The sequence below is a fragment of the Labrus bergylta genome, chromosome 16, assembly GCF_963930695.1.
Source record: "Labrus bergylta chromosome 16, fLabBer1.1, whole genome shotgun sequence".
Taxonomy (NCBI): domain Eukaryota; kingdom Metazoa; phylum Chordata; class Actinopteri; order Labriformes; family Labridae; genus Labrus; species Labrus bergylta.
In genome coordinates this window covers 18,412,095-18,432,531 of record NC_089210.1, presented here as the reverse complement: position 1 = coordinate 18,432,531, position 20,437 = coordinate 18,412,095, and positions in this window count along the sequence as shown.

The window sequence follows — 20,437 nt, the reverse complement described above, 5'->3', positions numbered from 1 at the left end:
TGCAGAGCATGCAGAGGGGTGTTCAAAGGTGTCATAAGGACATTGAAAGATGTTCTCAAAAGCCTTTGCAAACAAATTGACACTTCAAGGAGCCACAGAAATGCAGATATCAAAAGTGAAGTCCCAGAGAAGAAGTCAGTCAAGTGGCGGAGCAATGAAAAGATCGACACAAAGCAGGGGATAATTAATATGGACACAACTCCGTCCCTTTGCAATCATTTGGAAATGGATGAACTTTATGAGTTTGCTAATACAGAGGAAAACTTTGTTGAGCAAGAAGCAGAGAAGAAGTCAAAGTGGTGGAGCATTTTCTTCAAACAGAAAAAGAATAATGTGCAGCCAACTTCTGACGAACAAGTCAGAGTCAAGTCAAATAGGTGGAGCTGGTTTAAGAAACTGAGGATGAATAAAGTGCAGCAAGTTGGAGTCAAGTCAAATAAGGGCAAGAAGAAGGAGGAGAAAAATACTCCATGGCGATTCCTCTGTTGCTGTGACTGCGAAGTCTTGGAATAGCCCCCCCTCTATACCTCACCAACCGTTCATTTTCTCCCCTTTTATCTCCCCCTTTAGCTCCACCCCCTCCCCAAACCTTTCACTTTATCACCTTATTCCCTCAGTTCTATAAAAACTGAAGCTGATAAAGTTGATTGTTGAAATTATAAATAGTGCACAACAACTGCACAACTTATTGAAAAGTAATTAATATTAGACCCTAGCTTTCCCTTTTCTGCCTTTTAATCCTTGTCTCTCTTATTTAGGTTTACTCCGGGTGCTCCGGTTCCCCTAACACGAATTCTTAATTCGACTATAAAAAAAAATCCAATTTGAAAAAGAATAAATAAAGTAATTGACTTGAACCAGAAAATGACATGGAAAAAGTGATTATTTGCAAGTTATCTTAGGTTGACTGTTTTTTCAGAGTTGATCTATGCCACCCACCATTCTGATGTAGGCTACTACACAATGTCTTCTGTTTCTGTCAAAAGAAATCAAAACATTTTAACCCTAACAATATACTGTCTCCCAATTTGGTGTCTTACTACAATTTAACTTTTGTAATGGAACTTTTAATCTTTTCCTGTATATTATATTAATTGAAATGTCTTTGTTGCCATTTAACAGGGGATCCAGCCAGAGTCAGTGGATGAGATGGTGGTTCGGAAACCAAAATTGAAGTTGGTGTCATATCAGGTGTAAAATCCACCTTGTATGCAGCATATTCAGGTGAGTCAACCATATGAATGTTATTCTAAACATCTAGGATAGGATAGGATAGGATAATACTTTATTGATCCCCAGAGGGGAAATTCGGGCGTTACAGCAGCACAGACAAGAAAGCTCAAATACACATTAAACAGAATAGATAAGATAAATAAAAATAAAAATAAAAAATAAAAACAGGGGGTATATACAGTACAAAAATGAATGTTGAAGTTAACTGGGGGGAATTGAGAATTGAAACAGTATTTGAAGAGAATGACAAGATAAAGTGACAAGTGATGATTAAAGTGACTTGGTATGATAAATAAATGGTATAATATAGTGCAATATGAACAATATAGTGTAATATAATGAAATGTTATATAATATAGACTAGTATAATAATAAATATATAGAATGTACAGTATATATGTATATATATCTATGTATATACGCACACACCTTGAGGATCCTGGGACTGATGTTGTCTGGTCCACTGGCTTTTCTGATGTGGAGTCTGGAGAGTTCTCTTTGTACCTGGCTGGTAGTAAGAGTGAGAGTGGGACAGTGAGCGGGGTGAGGGTGAGGGTGGGCTGTCCTTTGAAGCTGCTGATGAGGAGCTGAGAGAGGGGGGGGAGGTGGTCAGGACCTTGATGGGAGGAAGAGGAAGAGCAGAGTCTCCAGCAGAGGTGTGCAAACAATTGCAGTTGGCAGTTCTATTAAAAACACACAAAATATAACTGATGAATCCTCATATAATCTTGTGTGGTGGGGCCCCTTCCTGACCCGGGTGTGATGTCTGTTGGAGAGAAATTGAAAGACATTTAGCCACAGCTGGGGATCTGTAAGATTCTTCATGGACTTGAGGAACTCACCATGGTGGAGTCCAAATTTGGTCTTGTGCCCTTCGGATCAGTTCTATCATACCAGTGCCCCTTAGAGGCTACTAGGGAAATAATGAAACATCCAAATGCCCCAGAATTCCCTCTGCTGCCTGTTGAAGGCTACAGGTTTCTAGCTGACTTTGAGTTTACTGCTGACTATGAGCAGCATTACCACCTTGAGAGCCTAAAGGTGTCTCACGAACTCTCTGCTGCCATAGAAGCTGAGACCAGGCAACAGTCTGTCAGCCCGCTGTGGGTCTCAGTACGAAAGCCAAGAGTGACTGCCAGCAGGTTCAGGGAGGCATGTCATGTACGTGGTGAGTTCTCAGCAAAAGCCCTGGCAGCGCATATTCTTAAAGGAGCGCCACAGACCCTGGCAATGAAAAGGGGTCTGAAGCAGGAGCCTGACATAATAAAACAGTTTTCTGATTTGTTTAATTTGTCTTCATTGTGCACCCTGATGCACTTCACCTTGGTGTCAGCCCAGATGGCAAAGTTTTTGACCCGACTGAAACTCCACCATTTGGACTGGTGGAAGTGAAATGCTGCAGTACCGATTCTGTTGCTGAGGTTAAGCACCTAACACCAGTCAGAGGTCAGGCCACACTTAAAAAGGGTCATAAATATTACTGGCAGGTTCAGGGCCAACTTGCCATCAGCGGACTGGAGTGGTGTGACTTTGTAACTGACACGCACACACACAGATCTCACAGTTCAGAGGGTCTGGAGGGATGAAGACACCATTCGTTCAATGAGGCAGCAGCTTGACATGTTCTATTACAACATCTATATGGATGTGTTTCTCAAGTCCAAACATTGAGTACTGTATGTGCTATCAATGCAGTTTATGAATTGTTGAGTGAAAAATCATAACCTTGTAAATAAGACTGTTTAATTAATGTTAAATGAAATGTTTACATGTGCCTTTTAATGAATTAAAACTAAAATGTATTTGTGTAACTGACTACAGTTCTGTTTTTTATGCTGCACTAAATAGTTATTCTACTTGACATGCTGTGATCCCATTTTAGATAAAAATGAGGAATATGTGATGTGAGGGTCTGTGTTTACTTCTTTTTTATTCAAATGTTAATCTCTTGACTTTGTAATGTAAATAAGTAACATATCATACACAAAATAATGAACATCACATATATACAATTCATGTGTTAATCTCTTGATTTGTAATGTAAATAACATATAAACAAAATAATATACATTACAGATATACAATTCATGTATACATTACATTTGATTAATTGTCATTAATAACTGGGGAATGTGCTAAATCCAACCAGCTAGACAGGCTTGTCACCTTTGATGTCCAGGGGGCCTTGGTAGTTCGTCAACAGGCAGCAAACTGCCCATAGTTGGTTGATGGAGCCGGCCAAGGAGAGAGGAACAACCCCATCCCAGATATGGTATTCCTTGACACGTCGTATTATCCTCTCCACCAACACTCTCAGGCAGGCAATAGCTTGAGTTTTTCCAGTGTCTGATGTGCTGAGCTGAGGGGCGGTTTTTAGTGGGGGGATGATCAGTGATGCCCCTACCTCTGCCAGCATATCCTCAATTAAAAACCCTTTGTCATTTATTATAAGACATTTGTTTTCTATTGAACCCCGTGAAGTCATGGAGTCTGTGGACAGTGTCAGCTTCACACCAAAAAATTTAAGTATTAGAAAAAATAGTGTTTAAGACTGGCATCTATTATGATGAGCTGCAGCTACCTTGTTCAATATTATTCCTGCAGATGTGGCTAATAACAAAAAAAACACCCTGAACTGTCACATGTAGTTAACTGTACATTTTGTCTTGTCTGAGGCATTAATTGAACACCTTTGTATTTCTCCTATAGACACAGTGTGGATTATTGGTGACTGGTCCGTCGAGGTGCCCAGAGAGCTGCAGAGACAGAGGAAGAAACCTGAGCTTCAACAACATCTGCATTTGTTGGTTCTTCTGGGGTGGATTTCGGTTGCTTCTCTTCAACAGCTCGCTGTGAGGGAGGTCTCCCCCGGATGGCCTGAGTGATGACACCCACAGACTGAGAGCTGAGACGTGTTTTAAGCCTCTTGACAAACCGTTACACCGCGCCCGCCTGTCAAGCTGGTCAGCTACACGCCTTATTGTGAATAACTCTTATCCTTCATCAAATCAAAACTGATGAGTCATCAAAACATTCACCCCCCGTACAGTGTGTGTCGATCGAGACATGAGCTAATCACACCTATTTGTTTGTTTTGTACCAAGCTGTAAACATGTTAATCTCTGCTATAAAAACAGACTTTTTTTAATGTTGTTTTTCAGATTAAATAAATATTTCTATATAAATGCACTCCTTTATGTCTACTTATGAGTATACATTTCAGATTTGAAATGACAAGACTAAAATGTGCATTAATGCTCAACTCAATAGCTTAGGGAAGGAAGTCTACTTTTACACAACTTTTTATTCTTTTGATAAATACTAATGCAGTTCATTTCTTAAAATGGGATGGAACAGAGTCATTGCAAAATGATGACCTTAAACACAGCCCCATTCTTAAATCAATATACATGGAGAGTAAATAAGATCAATAACTTGTGAATAAAAGCACAGTTAAAAATGATTTAGAAATGTAGTCTTCCCAGATCAATATCACATAATATCAACTTCTCCCATCTAAACTGGACAAAGGGTTTTAAAATGGGAAGAAAATGGTTTGATTGCAAGTTGTTTGGAGGAGATCTATTTTTATTTGAACAGCTGAAGCATGAATACAGTCTTCCAAGGTGCAAACCCTCCTCCTCCTCCTGAAGCTTGTGGAGCTCCTTGATGTACTGCTGTCTTATCTGCTGGCGATCTTCTCTCACCAGAACTTTGACTGTTGAAATGTCATTCTGAAGAAGCTCGAACATGTGACACGGATCCAGGAGAACATGAACTTTTAGTGAGGGGTCTTCAGGATGGCAAAGAAAGAGAGAAAATATCAGTTATTCATTAAATCATTTTTTTTGTTCTCATCTATTTTTCTGTATTCATCTGTGTGTAAGAGCACATTTATAAATTCAACAGTGTACTACCCAGACAACAAAGGTCCAGTATTCAGGTAATCAACATCTATTCAAAGTTAAGAAGATAAACCTTATTGTAATCATTCTATTTTCAGCTCTCTCACTCACTCACACAATGATATTCCACATCAAATGATCTCAGATTTTGGGTGAGGAAAAATTAAGCAGCTTATTGTGGATAGTACTTCATCTTAACATGAAACAAATATAACCTGAATTATTTAAATCATTAACAGGTCCCAACTCTCTGTGCTTTAGTACAGAACATACAGTAACTCATTTATTATTAACATGAGCTCAGTACATGGCTGTATTCTTCAAACTATTTCTTATACTTTATATCTATGTGCTTTATATCTTATTTTCATTCCATATGTTATTTATATTTTATATTTCTACTGCTATATTCTGTAAATGAGTTCAGTGAAAATTAATATGGTTATTAATATAGTTACACAGTACACATTGCTGCGAGAGCTAAAAGCACTGCTAGGGAGAGTCAGGATGGGATAGGATGTGGGTAATGGAGAGAGAGAAATAGGAGAGGAGGACAACAGCAAACACAGATGCAGAAGCAGGTCAGGTCAGAAAAGCACATTTCCTTAGAAATAGGCCTCATTTCTATTCTTCTGTGCTTTGTAGACAGGACATCAAGCACAGAGGCACTGATCCAGAGTGGCTGAGAATGCCTCAAAGACTTGGCTGTACCACACACAGCATGGTAAGTTACATTTTTACCTGCATAATTTGTTCTATCATGAATAATCTTTTTTTCCCCCCATTTTCTTTCTTATTTCCTTAGCTACTTGTTATTATATGTGATCTTATTGTGTTGTGCATAATTCAATCACAAAAAAAGAATAAATTAACAGGTATATCTGTGGATATTTAGCTAATTTGATCAATGATTGCTTTACTTTTTAGGGATGTTTTGTTGACTGTGCTGCAAATAAGAAAGGCAGGGCAAAGAGAGCTTTTCTTGAGGTCGGAGTGACTGTATACAGAAAAGATTACTTGGAACGGCACGTCACTGAAGCACCACCAGGAGAGCATCAGATGTCAGGCCTCTTGTTTCATCTGGTGGGTTCTGATTTCAACAGCCGTTTTGTAATAACTTCAGTATATTCAAATCCATTTTTAATAACTTTGTCATTTACAGGCATCTCAATGATGGATTCCTCTGAGCCAACTGTTGTTTTAGAGCACGAGGCAATCATTGGTGGGTTCAAGGGCCTTTACTGGCTCATAAAAAAGTAACTGGCCCCCCACACAAACTACCCAAAGCTGTTGAGCCTGGCTGAGCTTCTAGGATGTAACTATTTCAAGAGATTAAAGGTAAAGGTCCCCTAGCCATAATTTCAAATTTAATTCAATCTTAACATTAATGAATACATTTTTTAAGTATTTTATATTTTACTTTTCCCAACGTCAGATTGACCAGAGGAATAATTATAGATCTCATCGTATCATTGACGGAATGCTTGAGATCTTAGCAGGAGTCATCGAGGAGCCGACTTCCAGGCTAGCACTGATGTCTCTATGTCCAGACTGCTTCATTTGCATGTCTGCTATAGGACCATTTATTTTGTCTGATTTTAGAATTGCATACATCCTTGGTCCGAATGAACTTTTAATACTAAATACTTGCCTTTGCTTTCTCTCAGATACCTGGATAAAGAGGGACATGTGTTCAGTCAATTCCTGGACTTGGTCTCTATTGACGATGGCAAAGCAGACTCTGTGTTGTGACAGCCATCAAGGATGTAATCTTGAGGAAGGGCCTCCCAACAGAGAAACTCTATGGACTTGGGACTGAGGGGGCAGCCGTGATGACAGGTAAATATTTAATGCCTATGTGAGCTTGTTTTGTCTGTTGTATCCCATGCTTGTCACTCATTGATTTTATATACATTTTGGCGGCGTGTGAATGGGGTCCCTATTCAATGGGGGTGAATAGGGACCACCTTTAAGAACTTCATTTATTTTTCAGAAACAGTGCAAATCGTACTGCAACACTCGGGGCAGCATCGGCTACCCTGGGTGTCAGTGATCTGAAAATAAAGGTAATAGTTATTTGATACCATTGTAGTTATCTTCTGTCTATTCATAACTAATCATTCTGTCCTTTATTGCAACATTTTCAGGAAGTGAAGGATACAAGCTGGCTCTTTCAGCACAGGGTCATCGAGACCCTACTGAGGAACTTGAGTGCATTCCTTGGAGCCTTGGCAGAGGAGGCAGAGATGAGAAGATGTCCAGTGGCAAAGGGACCCTACACATTCTGTGCTACATACAGATAAAGCGGCAGCAGTTTACCTCCAGGCTGATGTTTTGCCCCACCTCGCATGTCTGTCCAAAATCTTTCAAAAAGCAAATGTCAACTTTTTACAAATCAAGGAGCAGGTAAGCTTAATGTGTTTATTATCTATATTATCATCTATTTATTCAAATCTGTTTGATTTCACACATTGAAATGAGGGTTGTTTGCAGGTCTGACCAATACTTAACAGCATCTTTTCTTTTTTATATATAGGTTCCTGTCACAATTCAGTCTCTGGCTGGACAGACTCCACTCCCTGGATCATGCCTGCCTCGCCTCCATCAGGACCTCGATGATCCCCAAGGACTCGGAGCCAGCACGAGGAGGAGAGGAATAGGAGAGGGCGAGATGTCATGAAGCGCTGAGGGAGGAGCAGTGAGCCAGAACCCAGCGAGAGGTAAATGTCCAATTTTGAAACTATGAATGAGAGAAAATGGAATTTATACTCCTGAATAGACTATGGCCTGGCCCTTAATGACGGAGGTAACAGTGGGTGTAGGCTCTTTCTAAAAATATGTTGATTTATTCATTGTAGGTCATCCACCCTTACATAACTGGCCTGGAAACACACCTGGAGAGGAGGTTTCATGATCTGGACATTCTTGGGGCCTTCAGTATCTTGGGACCCGCACCGCAATCAACCACTCTACAAGATGATACAATCAACATCTCTCATCTGCGGACTCGCAGGAAATGTTGCCCTGAACATGAGAATGAGGTCCTGCAGGAGTGGTCCTCGTTCAAAAATCATGTCCTTCCTGGGGCATTCACGGTGGGTCAATTAAGCTGATTCTGACTACAATCAACTACAGTTCACAATACACACACATAGACTAATGCCTTGGTAAACCAAATGTTGTTTCAAGAACAATAACCAGGAGATCATGAGTCTGCTGGCAAGCGAGTTTGATGAGTGGACCAACCTCTACCCCTGTCTGAGCCTCCTTGCAGGCATTGCACTTGTTTTACCCGTTTCCTGTGTCAATTACAACGTGATTTCTCAACGGTGAACAGGGTAAGAGCATGACCTTGAACAGGACAACAAATAATCATGCATTTTTTTCATATTAGTGCAGTTTGTGGTATTTTCTTTGCTTTATCCTCAGGTGAAAACAGACCTGAAACCAGCTTCAAGGTGAACACCTGGCTGCCTGCCTGAGGATCTCCATAAACGGACCCCATCCTGAGGCCTTCTCATGTAATAGGGCATTGGAATATTTTTTCAGAAAGCCCCATAAAATAAAATGTTCAAACACATCTTGCAAACTTTGCAACAAGTAGGCTGTGGAGCAGTCAAATGAGCGCTCTGTATATAATTTGAAAGTAAGGCACAACTGGCTTTCTGTCAGGCTGTCACAGTCTGTAGTAAGATGCCAAAGGGGAAACATGTTATGCTATTATTTGGATTTATTATTTATATTTATTTATGTTATATTTGAATAAACAAATCTAATACCCTGATCTTATGTACATTCTATTATTATTATTATTATTGTTATGTATGCACTCGGAAACACTGGGCAGGTACTATACTGTACTATATACTATAAAATGAATGTACAACTTCAGGACATAATTCAGTAAACTTACCCATGTCCCTCCGGCTTGTGTCACTCACATGCTCCATCATTTCTACATTTGATTTTATACAGAAAATGATTAAACTGTTTCCCCTGTATTAGAGAAGCCTGCATGTTTTATGACGCTTCCTCTTGTTTCCGTGCAGCAGATTCTTCAGAGGACCCATTCAGCTCCCGTCAGGATGAATCCTCAGAGGGCGTGAGTCACAACTTTGTGGTGGAGGGTCTCCTCCAGGGGACCAGAGATTTAAGCATCACACCCAGAGACAACCAGGGGGACGTGTTTAGCAGGAAGGCCCGTTCTTTCATCACAGAGGAGAACCTGGAAGCCCTTCGCAAGGCTGACCGCAAGGGCCGGGACGTGGTGGTGGGCCTGTCCAACGCCTGCTGCAAGTGGGGCTGCAGCAAGAGCGAGATCAGCTCCCTTTGCTGAGAGACCCCCACACCCTTCATGTGAGAGGGAAGACACAGGCAGACGAATATGTGTACAACACACATTTATACATCCGCACTTCTGTTTCACTCTTTATAAATCAATCAAATGTCTTCAGTGAAACCGTTAAACAAAAGTTTAAATTGTTGTTTTATTTTGAGTCTGAATGAATGGAAAGGGCTGCTTGTGTCCATAAAGTTTCTGTGTAATTTCTGCAAAATAAAACTCATTTTTGGCTTTTTACATATCATTCAGTTGTTTTTACCTTCTTATATTTTGCTCGACTGTCTAAAATGTGAGCACTAAGCAACATTTAGCGAAGTTACAGTGGCAAGAAAAAAACTGCGTTTAGGAGTCAGAAACCGCAAGCAGAACCGGACTCATGTTGAACGGACGTCTGCTGAAACTACGCTGGGCTCAAAGGCTTTAAATATTTAGGCTGGGCTTGTAAACTGGGATAGAGGGAGATGTAGAAAGAAAGAGATGGATAGAAACAAACAGAGCATCAACAACAACAATGAATACAACAGACGTGACTCTCAAGATTATGTATGTTATTAATCTTGTGTTTGTATAATTCCTTATACACACCAGTAGTTTGCGTGATAGAAATTCATACCACCACTATTTTACTGACAGTGCTTTGTGTTGTTGTTGTTGTTGTTGTTGTTGTTAAGGCTATTCTAAGTTTCATGGTAAGTAAAAGTACTTCATAGTACCTGTGCATGTAGTCTAAGAAGTACTAAGTCCAACCATATCAGAATCATTGTGTACTTATGGAGGAAAATGTTTTTACAAGACATCAAAGTCAGAAAAAAAGGCTCATTATAGTGATTTATAAGGGACTTTGACAGTGGATTTCTCAGAAAGCACACAGTAAAAGTACTTCATAGTACCTGTGCAATATCAGAATCACTGTTTACTTAGGTAAGAAAATATATATAATTATTGTTTTCTCCAAAAAAACTGTTTTGTTTTGTTTTTTACTTGTGAACACCTTATTTTGAAAAACGGAAGTTACCGCAGACTCGCAGTATTATTCTCACACTAACTTCCCCGACCTCCGAAGCTATTCCCTGAACAGTATTGTGTTTACTCCCGTTTCATACACGTGTATCTCATAGTCAGTTTTATGGTAAGACCTAGACATTTAGCACTTGACTTCATCGCTCTCTCTGTCTGTTCCTCCTGCTCGCTCTGGAGTCCGGAGCATTTACCATAAAGATCAGAATACGTGGGCACTTGAAATTTAGGGGCGGCTCACTTCACCATGTAAACTCGAGGAGCGGCTGTCTCCTTGTTTGACATTTTATAAATATGACCACTGATGACTGACTTGTGCTCTTAACTTCTGTAGTTTCTAATACCATACGAACCTGGAAGTGTTTTACAACTTGACAAAGTCAGCTGGTTTAGGTATCATAATATTTTGTTGTAAATCCCCTCGCATAGTTTCGCGCACCTCGCCGTACTTCCGGTGCCAAACTGCGCAGGCGCGTACGATCGCTAACATACGTCATCATTGTGTCAACAGGGTTGAGTAGACGCTTTGATGTGTGACGTAACAATTCATAACTCGCTTATAATTAGATTTAGGATTTTCAGATCAAGATTGTGAACAGACAGTCAAATTTATCAGAATAACTATATCCCTTTAACTGAACCCAGAGAAGTTCATCAAAGCGAACAGTCATGAAATCAAACAAAAAGAAAGGAAGGAAGGGGAAAACTTCAAAAAGCTCTCAACAGAAAAAGTCTAATCTCAAACAAAGCACAATGGATCCATCTAACATGGAAAAGGAAGCAGCATCTTTAGCTCCTAGAGACAATTCCTCTACCCAGACTGATGCTCCTGTCCAAGACAAGACCAAGGATATGTGTAGAGAATCTGAAGAGAAGAATGACAAAAATGATATGGTGAAAGAAGAAGAGGAAGCATTAATTACCCCAGAAGAATATACCGAATGGCTAATCCAGGATGCAATGAAGACGGCCTTCGAAGGCCTCCAAGAGATAAAAGAGAAAGAAGCCATGTGGGAAGCCGAAGGCATAGACTATGAAGAATACTGCCGGAGGTTGGATGAGTATTATGATGAGTATTATTCAGCCCGTGAGATGGAAGCTGAAAATCTAACAAAGTGTAAGGCTAGGTTTCTTATTTGGAGGAAAAATAAATCAGAGAAAGAGAAAGTTCCTGCAACTTCGTCCTCCACCGATTCAATTGTGAAGCCTGAGGTCATGGTGGAAGAACATGTTAGAAATAACACACCACCTTCTGCAGAGGTTAGAGAGATGAGATCTAGCTCTCCCCCCTCAAGGAGCCACAGAAATGCAGATATCAAAAGTGAAGTCCCAGAGAAGTAAAAGTGTCTTCATCAAAAATCTTCATCAAACAGAAAAAGAATAAGCCCCCCCCTCTATACCTCACCAACCATTCATTTTCTCCCCTTTTATCTCCCCCTTTAGCTCCACCCCCTCCCCAAACCTTTCACTTTATCACCTTATTCCCTCAGTTCTATAAAAACTGAAGCTGATAAAGTTGATTGTTGAAATTATAAATAGTGCACAACAACTGCACAATTTGTTGAAAAGTAATCAATATTAGACCCTAGCTTTCCCTTTTCTGCCTTTTAATCCTTGTCTCTCTTATTTAGGTTTACTCCGGGTGCTCCGGTTCCCCTAACACGAATTCTTAATTCGACTATAAAAAAAAATCCAATTTGAAAAAGAATAAATAAAGTAATTGACTTGAACCAGAAAATGACATGGAAAAAGTGATTATTTGCAAGTTATCTTAGGTTGACTGTTTTTTCAGAGTTGATCTATGCCACCCACCATTCTGATGTAGGCTACTACACAATGTCTTCTGTTTCTGTCAAAAGAAATCAAAACATTTTGACATTTTTGGGGCACTGGTGGGGCAGTGGTTAGTGCGCACGCCCCATGTATGGAGGCTGTCGTCTCAAGCAGGCGGGCCGCTTCCCGCCTGTGGCTTCTTTCCCGCATGTCGTTCCCCACTCTCTCTCCCTGATTTCCGACTCTATCCACTGTCCTATCTATCCATTAAAGGCACAAAAAGCCCAAAAATAAATCTTTAAAACAAAACATTTTGACATTTTTGTTGCCTACATAGTAAATCTGTTAAGGTAAGATCTGGAGAAAACAAATGTAACTCTTCAAGATCGTGTTTTCTGGTGAGTAAAAAAAAAAGTGTGCTCAAACAGACCGTTTGGAGACTTTCCCTTCATGACATCACAAAGGGCAGTAACTTCTCCCCCAGGTGGGTGACACTCCCACAGCTAGGTGAGAAAGCCTGAGCCACCCAAGCCTGTAGCAATCTGTAGCATATTAGTTTAAAAAAAAAGTCTTCCTGGCAGAATGTACACCCCTGTATTCTTGACTGCACTCACAGATCATGAGTAACCGTAGTAGTTTTTGAGAAAAATAAATGTAAATTCTGCTCAAATTGCATTGAGATGCTTTGATATTTTAGTCATATTGATTATTTTATTTTGAAGAAATCTCTGACAGATATTTCAATGGATTCTTGTGCCTCATGTCCCTGGCTGTCATCCTGAGAATTTTCAGCAGATTTTACTCATATGCTGATAATTCTCAGGATGACAGCCAGGGACATGAAGAGAAAGAATCCATTGAAAGAGCTTTGTCACCTGTCATAGATTTTTCAAAATAAAATAATCAATATGACTAAAATATCAAAGCGTCTCAATGCAATTTGAGCAGAATTAAACTTAATCTTTCTCAAAAACTTTTCAGTTAAAGCATCTTAAAATGTAGAGAACTCATACAATTTTTAAATACATTTTTATATTATTTTACACGTCTTATTTAATAACAATTTCTCAAAATACGCGGCCGCATTTCTCATTTTTGGGTGCTACGAGCACCCGTACTGTAATTCCTTGTTTAGACACTTTTTAAGCACCGGCTGGCTTGACCGGGTTTTGCAAAAGACGGCTCACTTGACCACGGTAAAAGAAGGAATGCGGCCGTGCAAAAGATACCGTCAATAATAACGGCTGACAGAAAAAAAAACACTATGTTAAGACAAGAAACTTTCACTGGATTCTTATTCCTCGTGTCCCTGGCTGTAGTCCTGAGAATTTTCAGCAGATCTTACTGTATAGTTTCTGACATAATTAAAGGTAAAGTCTGCTCAAATTGCATGAGTGATATCTCGAGGTGAAATATTTGACAAATATTTCAATTACAAAAAAGAAGAATAAACATCATTATATGAAGAGAAATCCATAGATTACACTTTCATAGTGCAGCAGGATCTGTTTACACCTTCATAAGTATTCAAATAAATGTAATTCAGTAGGCCTAGATGTTTTTTAATAAAATGCAAGATCTTTTAACCGTCCTGAACTGTGTTAATAGATTGTAGTTCTGTAGTCATCCAGTAGAGTTTAGTGTTGGACTGAGTCCAAACACATGACCGTCTTTATACCTCCAAACCCTTTTCTTTATATAACTAACTTTGTGGTTAACTCCGTTTACTTTACCATTTGTAGTCTTTTAATGTCCGAATGTCGTTGGAAGTTATTTTCCATGTTTAATAATCATGAAGTGGCTCTTACAGACATGTCTTCTTCATGATACCTTGCATGGTGATACATTTATTTGGAGATGCAGAGTGAAATCCAAAGTGGTAAAAAGCTTCTGTATTTCAAATAAATCCCAAAATATGTAAAAGTAGTATAATAGTTCAAACGCAGAGACTTGTAGGTAAAAGACAAATCTACATAGCAAGTTATTTGTTTGTTTTTGTATTATTTATATATTTGTTTATTCATTCATCAGCTGGGATTAATATTGATTTCTAATTCATTGAATCCATTTTTTCACTGTATCTTGCATTATTTGATTTACTATTTCTGTCTACTTTTTTTCCATAAGTGGGTGTGTTACTTTATGTTCAACTTATTGTTACTGAACAGAAACTGTCTACCTTTTCTGCCCTGATGGTCGTGGCTTTTAACCTCCATCAAACATGAAATAAAGCCTGCAGACATACCCATGTTGCACGTGTCTGCAGGTCTTCTCTCAGCTCACAATGAGCCGGTGCATCAGCTCAGTGGTTTCTTGTTGAGTGTTGGCTGGCTGGCAGGCAGGCAGGCAGGCAGGCAGGCAGAAAGACGGGGTGATTGATGAGATCCCAGCTGGAGAGTTGTCACTTAATGTGGTAAAGTATATAAATAAATGCTCATTTAGTTATATTAGAAATGTGAGTGGGCTTAGACAGGCTGTATAAACGTCATTGAAAAGTTCAAATAGCCTAGCCTATATTTTGCGGCTCCAGACAGATTTTTTTGGGTGGAGCTACTGGCTCTTTTGCAGACCCCTGCAATTACCCAAATAAAGAGTAAATTATCTTATTCCAGACATACTTCTTTTGTAGATGCATGTCCTGCGATGTGACTATTGCGCATGCGCACATCATGATGACGATGAAACAATATATCGTGTCGTGTGGACATTTTGGATGTGGTTGGCTACGGAACTCCACCTGGCCACAACCTCCTCCCCTAATGCTAAAGTTGATTCCGACCAGTAAAGGCGCTTTATCACGCTCTTCCTTCACAAACCAACATCCTGTGTTTTGGTTATTTTTGCAAGCGCATCCATTTTTTTCCCAATCCTTGGTCACAAGACAAAAGATTTTCAAACACAAATTAATTTTTTATCATTGTTTAATTCAAATACATACCGTTTGCCCCCATACTTGGCAGATTGTCCTGCAATTATAAGATAAACGCAGAAAAATATTTTATTTTATTTTTATGCATTAATGGACAATAATTACCACAGAACCACGGAAAGCTTTTCTTTGACTGTCAGCATTTTTAAGACGGTGTTTTTGGGTTCGCCATATCTGTACATTGCATTCTGCGTCACCATATTTCTTCGCTGCTTGGCAGTTGATTGTCGACTCTGCTAGTTTTATCACCAGCATCTTAAAGTTAGCATCAAAACTTCTTCTCATTTGTTTGTTAACTTGCACCACTTTTGAGCAGCCTTATTCGGGCCGTCACTGTGCGTCTGCATCATTCAGGCGAACTGTCACTGTTGTGAGTTTTGATTGACCGCTTTACATGTGGGGGTGTCCCAACAACTGCTGTAGTAATGCTGCAGCTCCCAGTGCAAATGGGACATCTTTTGAATTGTCTTCATGGACAATGTACTTGGTCTCTCAAAGTAGCAACACATAGCCTACAGTTTTAATCATTGACTAATTAATTATTAAAGGTTAAGATTAATAAAAAGTTATTATAAGTAAAGTGACATGGTTGTCACGTCGGGGAATATTGCTCTGCTCACCCTCCTCTCGTATTTATCCACATCAATCATGAGTGTGATTTAATAAAAAAATATTGTTTGAAGTAGTGTAGATGGCATTCAAATCTACTACGATCACGCTGATGGATCGTTTTCATTAAAAAGTGAGCGTTTGAGCTTTGATTATGCTTGATGAACTCTTTGGAACTCTTCAATATTGTTTTTTTTTTTTCACGTTTTCAAGCTGGTCAACATCTGCTCAAGGATTTTTCATGTGTTTAGGAAAATGCTGTACCATTGATTTGCTGTGAAACAGACACAGAAAATATGAATCTACAATCAGTTATCTTAACGCACAGACTTGCGTGTGGGTGTGTGTGAAAACATAGTGTGGTGGAAGGTATTGAAGAGTGCACTTACACAAAGTGCTTCATGAAACGAAAGGTGCAGGCACTGGTCTGGCAGGGCAAAAAAAGAGCAAGATTGCAGAAAGCTGCGGCTGGGCAACAGACCCAGGTGCTCCAACTGAAGTGGATGCAGACCATCTCCTTTGGCATCTCGAGGAAAACACAGGCACATTAGTACATAGACACCAGCTTATAAAAATACAAGCAGGGGCCGTCACAATGTACACAAAAACATATGTTGACATTATTAAAACTTTGGTAAGGCCTATGTGACTTTAACCTCTGAATTCTGATGGCTGATGGGAGCTGATGGGAGCATGACCCAGAAATTACAAAAAGACATAATAATACATACTTGCTCAATCAATGTAGGTGTTCTAATGTTTTGAATGGGTCTTGAAATTCACCTGCTCTCAGCCAAATGTTGGCTGTGGTTAAGAAGTGTGTAAGTTTCACCTGACATGTAGGCAGCTCAACCAGGTTTAGACTGCAAATAAAATAATATCAACTGCTGAAACTCTGAACCCAGCTTCCTGACAAAAGTTAGTTTCAAGCTCTGGTTATGACAAAGTAACAGTGGCAAAATAATTCGGACTTAATATGGAGAGACAAGTAATAAGTGAAAGCAGCAAGCGGAATAATAACTCATGCTCATATAACTACAAATCAAGCAAATAACTGCCAGCTAGTGTAATGGATATAAGATTGTGCACTAAGTTAAATTAATAATACATGTTAAAACTAGTGTCTTTCTAAAATGTTGTATATCCTTTAAAAATGCTAAAAAAAATAGTTATAATTTAATGTTAATTCATGCTGCTAAGGTTAAGTTTAAAAGCATATTGGTAATTGATTGGTTTGGTCTTAAGCTTTTGTTATTGTTTTACACTTCCGGTTTTGCGCCAGCAGGGGGAGCGTGTTGTCTGAGCGTCATTCATTACACCATTGAATGAAAGCCAGCAACAAGGTGTTTGTTTCTTTCTTCTTTATTTCTCCCCTTACAGTACGCTGTACAGGGGTGTAACATCTAAGCCCACTCACATTTCTAATATAACTAAATGAGCATTTATTTATATACTTTACCACATTAAGTGACAACTCTCCAGCTGGGATCTCATCAATCACCCCGTCTTTCTGCCTGCCTGCCTGCCTGCCTGCCTGCCTGCCTGCCTGCCTGCCTGCCTGCCTGCCTGCCTGCCTGCCTGCCTGCCTGCCTGCCTGCCTGCCTGCCTGCCTGCCTGCCTGCCTGCCTGCCTGCCTGCCTGCCTGCCAGCCAGCCAACACTCAACAAGAAACCACTGAGCTGATGTACCGGCTCATTGTGAGCTGAGAGAAGACCTGCAGACACGTGCAACATGGGTATGTCTGCAGGCCTTATTTCATGTTTGATGGAGGTTAAAAGCCACGACCATCAGGGCAGAAAAGGTAGACAGTTTCTGTTCAGTAACAATAAGTTGAACATAAAGTAACACACCCACTTATGGAAAAAAAATAGACAGAAATAGTAAATCAAATAATGCAAGATACAGTGAAAAAATGGATTCAATGAATTAGAAATCAATATTAATCCCAGCTGATGAATGAATAAACAAATATATAAATAATACAAAAACAAACAAATAACTTGCTATGTAGATTTGTCTTTTACCTACAAGTCTCTGAGTTTGAACTATTATACTACTTTTACATATTTTGGGATTTATTTGAAATACAGAAGCTTTTTACCACTTTGGATTTCACTCTGCATCTCCAAATAAATGTATCACCATGCAAGGTATCATGAAGAAGACATGTCTGTAAGAGCCACTTCATGATTATTAAACATGGAAAATAACTTCCAACTACATTCGGACATTAAAAGACTACAAATGGTAAAGTAAACGGAGTTAACCACAAAGTTAGTTATATAAAGAAAAGGGTTTGGAGGTATAAAGACGGTCATGTGTTTGGACTCAGTCCAACACTAAACTCTACTGGATGACTACAGAACTACAATCTATTAACACAGTTCAGGACGGTTAAAAGATCTTGCATTTTATTAAAAAAACATCTAGGCCTACTGAATTACATTTATTTGAATACTTATGAAGGTGTATACAGATCCTGCTGCACTATGAAAGTGTAATCTATGGATTTCTCTTCATATAATGATGTTTATTCTTCTTTTTTGTAATTGAAATATTTGTCAAATATTTCACCTCAAGATATCACTCATGCAATTTGAGCAGACTTTACCTTTAATTATGTCAGAAACTATACAGTAAGATCTGCTGAAAATTCTCAGGACTACAGCCAGGGACACGAGGAATAAGAATCCAGTGAAAGTTTCTTGTCTTAACATAGTGGGTTTTTTTCTGTCAGCCGTTATTATTGACGGTATCTTTTGCACGGCCGCATTCCTTCTTTTACCGTGGTCAAGTGAGCCGTCTTTTGCAAACCACACCACCTTTAAAGGTTTAATTGGTACTGCTCCTTGTGGTGTAATTACTTGTATATCCAAGCTGTACACTGGCTCCATCTCTGACAAAGAAATAACCAGACGATCAGATCTTAACACAGCTTCTGTTGCCTGGAGATGGAGTCATGGCTGACAAAGGGTTTTTAATTGAGGATATGCTGGCAGAGGTAGGGGCATCACTGATCATCCCCCCACTAAAAACCGCCCCTCAGCTCAGCACATCAGACACTGGAAAAACTCAAGCTATTGCCTGCCTGAGAGTGTTGGTGGAGAGGATAATACGACGTGTCAAGGAATACCATATCTGGGATGGGGTTGTTCCTCTCTCCTTGGCCGGCTCCATCAACCAACTATGGGCAGTTTGCTGCCTGTTGACGAACTACCAAGGCCCCCTGGACATCAAAGGTGACAAGCCTGTCTAGCTGGTTGGATTTAGCACATTCCCCAGTTATTAATGACAATTAATCAAATGTAATGTATACATGAATTGTATATCTGTAATGTATATTATTTTGTTTATATGTTATTTACATTACAAATCAAGAGATTAACACATGAATTGTATATATGTGATGTTCATTATTTTGTGTATGATATGTTACTTATTTACATTACAAAGTCAAGAGATTAACATTTGAATAAAAAAGAAGTAAACACAGACCCTCACATCACATATTCCTCATTTTTATCTAAAATGGGATTACAGCATGTCAAGTAGAATAATTATTTAGTGCAGCATAAAAAACAGAACTGTAGTCAGTTACACAAATACATTTTAGTTTTAATTCATTAAAAGGCACATGTAAACATTTCATTTAACATTAATTAAACAGTCTTATTTACAAGGTTATGATTTTTCACTCAACAATTCATAAACTGCATTGATAGCACATACAGTACTCAATGTTTGGACTTGAGAAACACATCCATATAGATGTTGTAATAGAACATGTCAAGCTGCTGCCTCATTGAACGAATGGTGTCTTCATCCCTCCAGACCCTCTGAACTGTGAGATCTGTGTGTGTGCGTGTCAGTTACAAAGTCACACCACTCCAGTCCGCTGATGGCAAGTTGGCCCTGAACCTGCCAGTAATATTTATGACCCTTTTTAAGTGTGGCCTGACCTCTGACTGGTGTTAGGTGCTTAACCTCAGCAACAGAATCGGTACTGCAGCATTTCACTTCCACCAGTCCAAATGGTGGAGTTTCAGTCGGGTCAAAAACTTTGCCATCTGGGCTGACACCAAGGTGAGGTGCATCAGGGTGCACAATGAAGACAAATTAAACAAATCAGAAAACTGTTTTATTATGTCAGGCTCCTGCTTCAGACCCCTTTTCATTGCCAGGGTCTGTGGCGCTCCTTTAAGAATATGCGCTGCCAGGGCTTTTGCTGAGAACTCACCACGTACATGACATGCCTCCCTGAACCTGCTGGCAGTCACTCTTGGCTTTCGTACTGAGACCCACAGCGGGCTGACAGACTGTTGCCTGGTCTCAGCTTCTATGGCAGCAGAGAGTTCGTGAGACACCTTTAGGCTCTCAAGGTGGTAATGCTGCTCATAGTCAGCAGTAAACTCAAAGTCAGCTAGAAACCTGTAGCCTTCAACAGGCAGCAGAGGGAATTCTGGGGCATTTGGATGTTTCATTATTTCCCTAGTAGCCTCTAAGGGGCACTGGTATGATAGAACTGATCCGAAGGGCACAAGACCAAATTTGGACTCCACCATGGTGAGTTCCTCAAGTCCATGAAGAATCTTACAGATCCCCAGCTGTGGCTAAATGTCTTTCAATTTC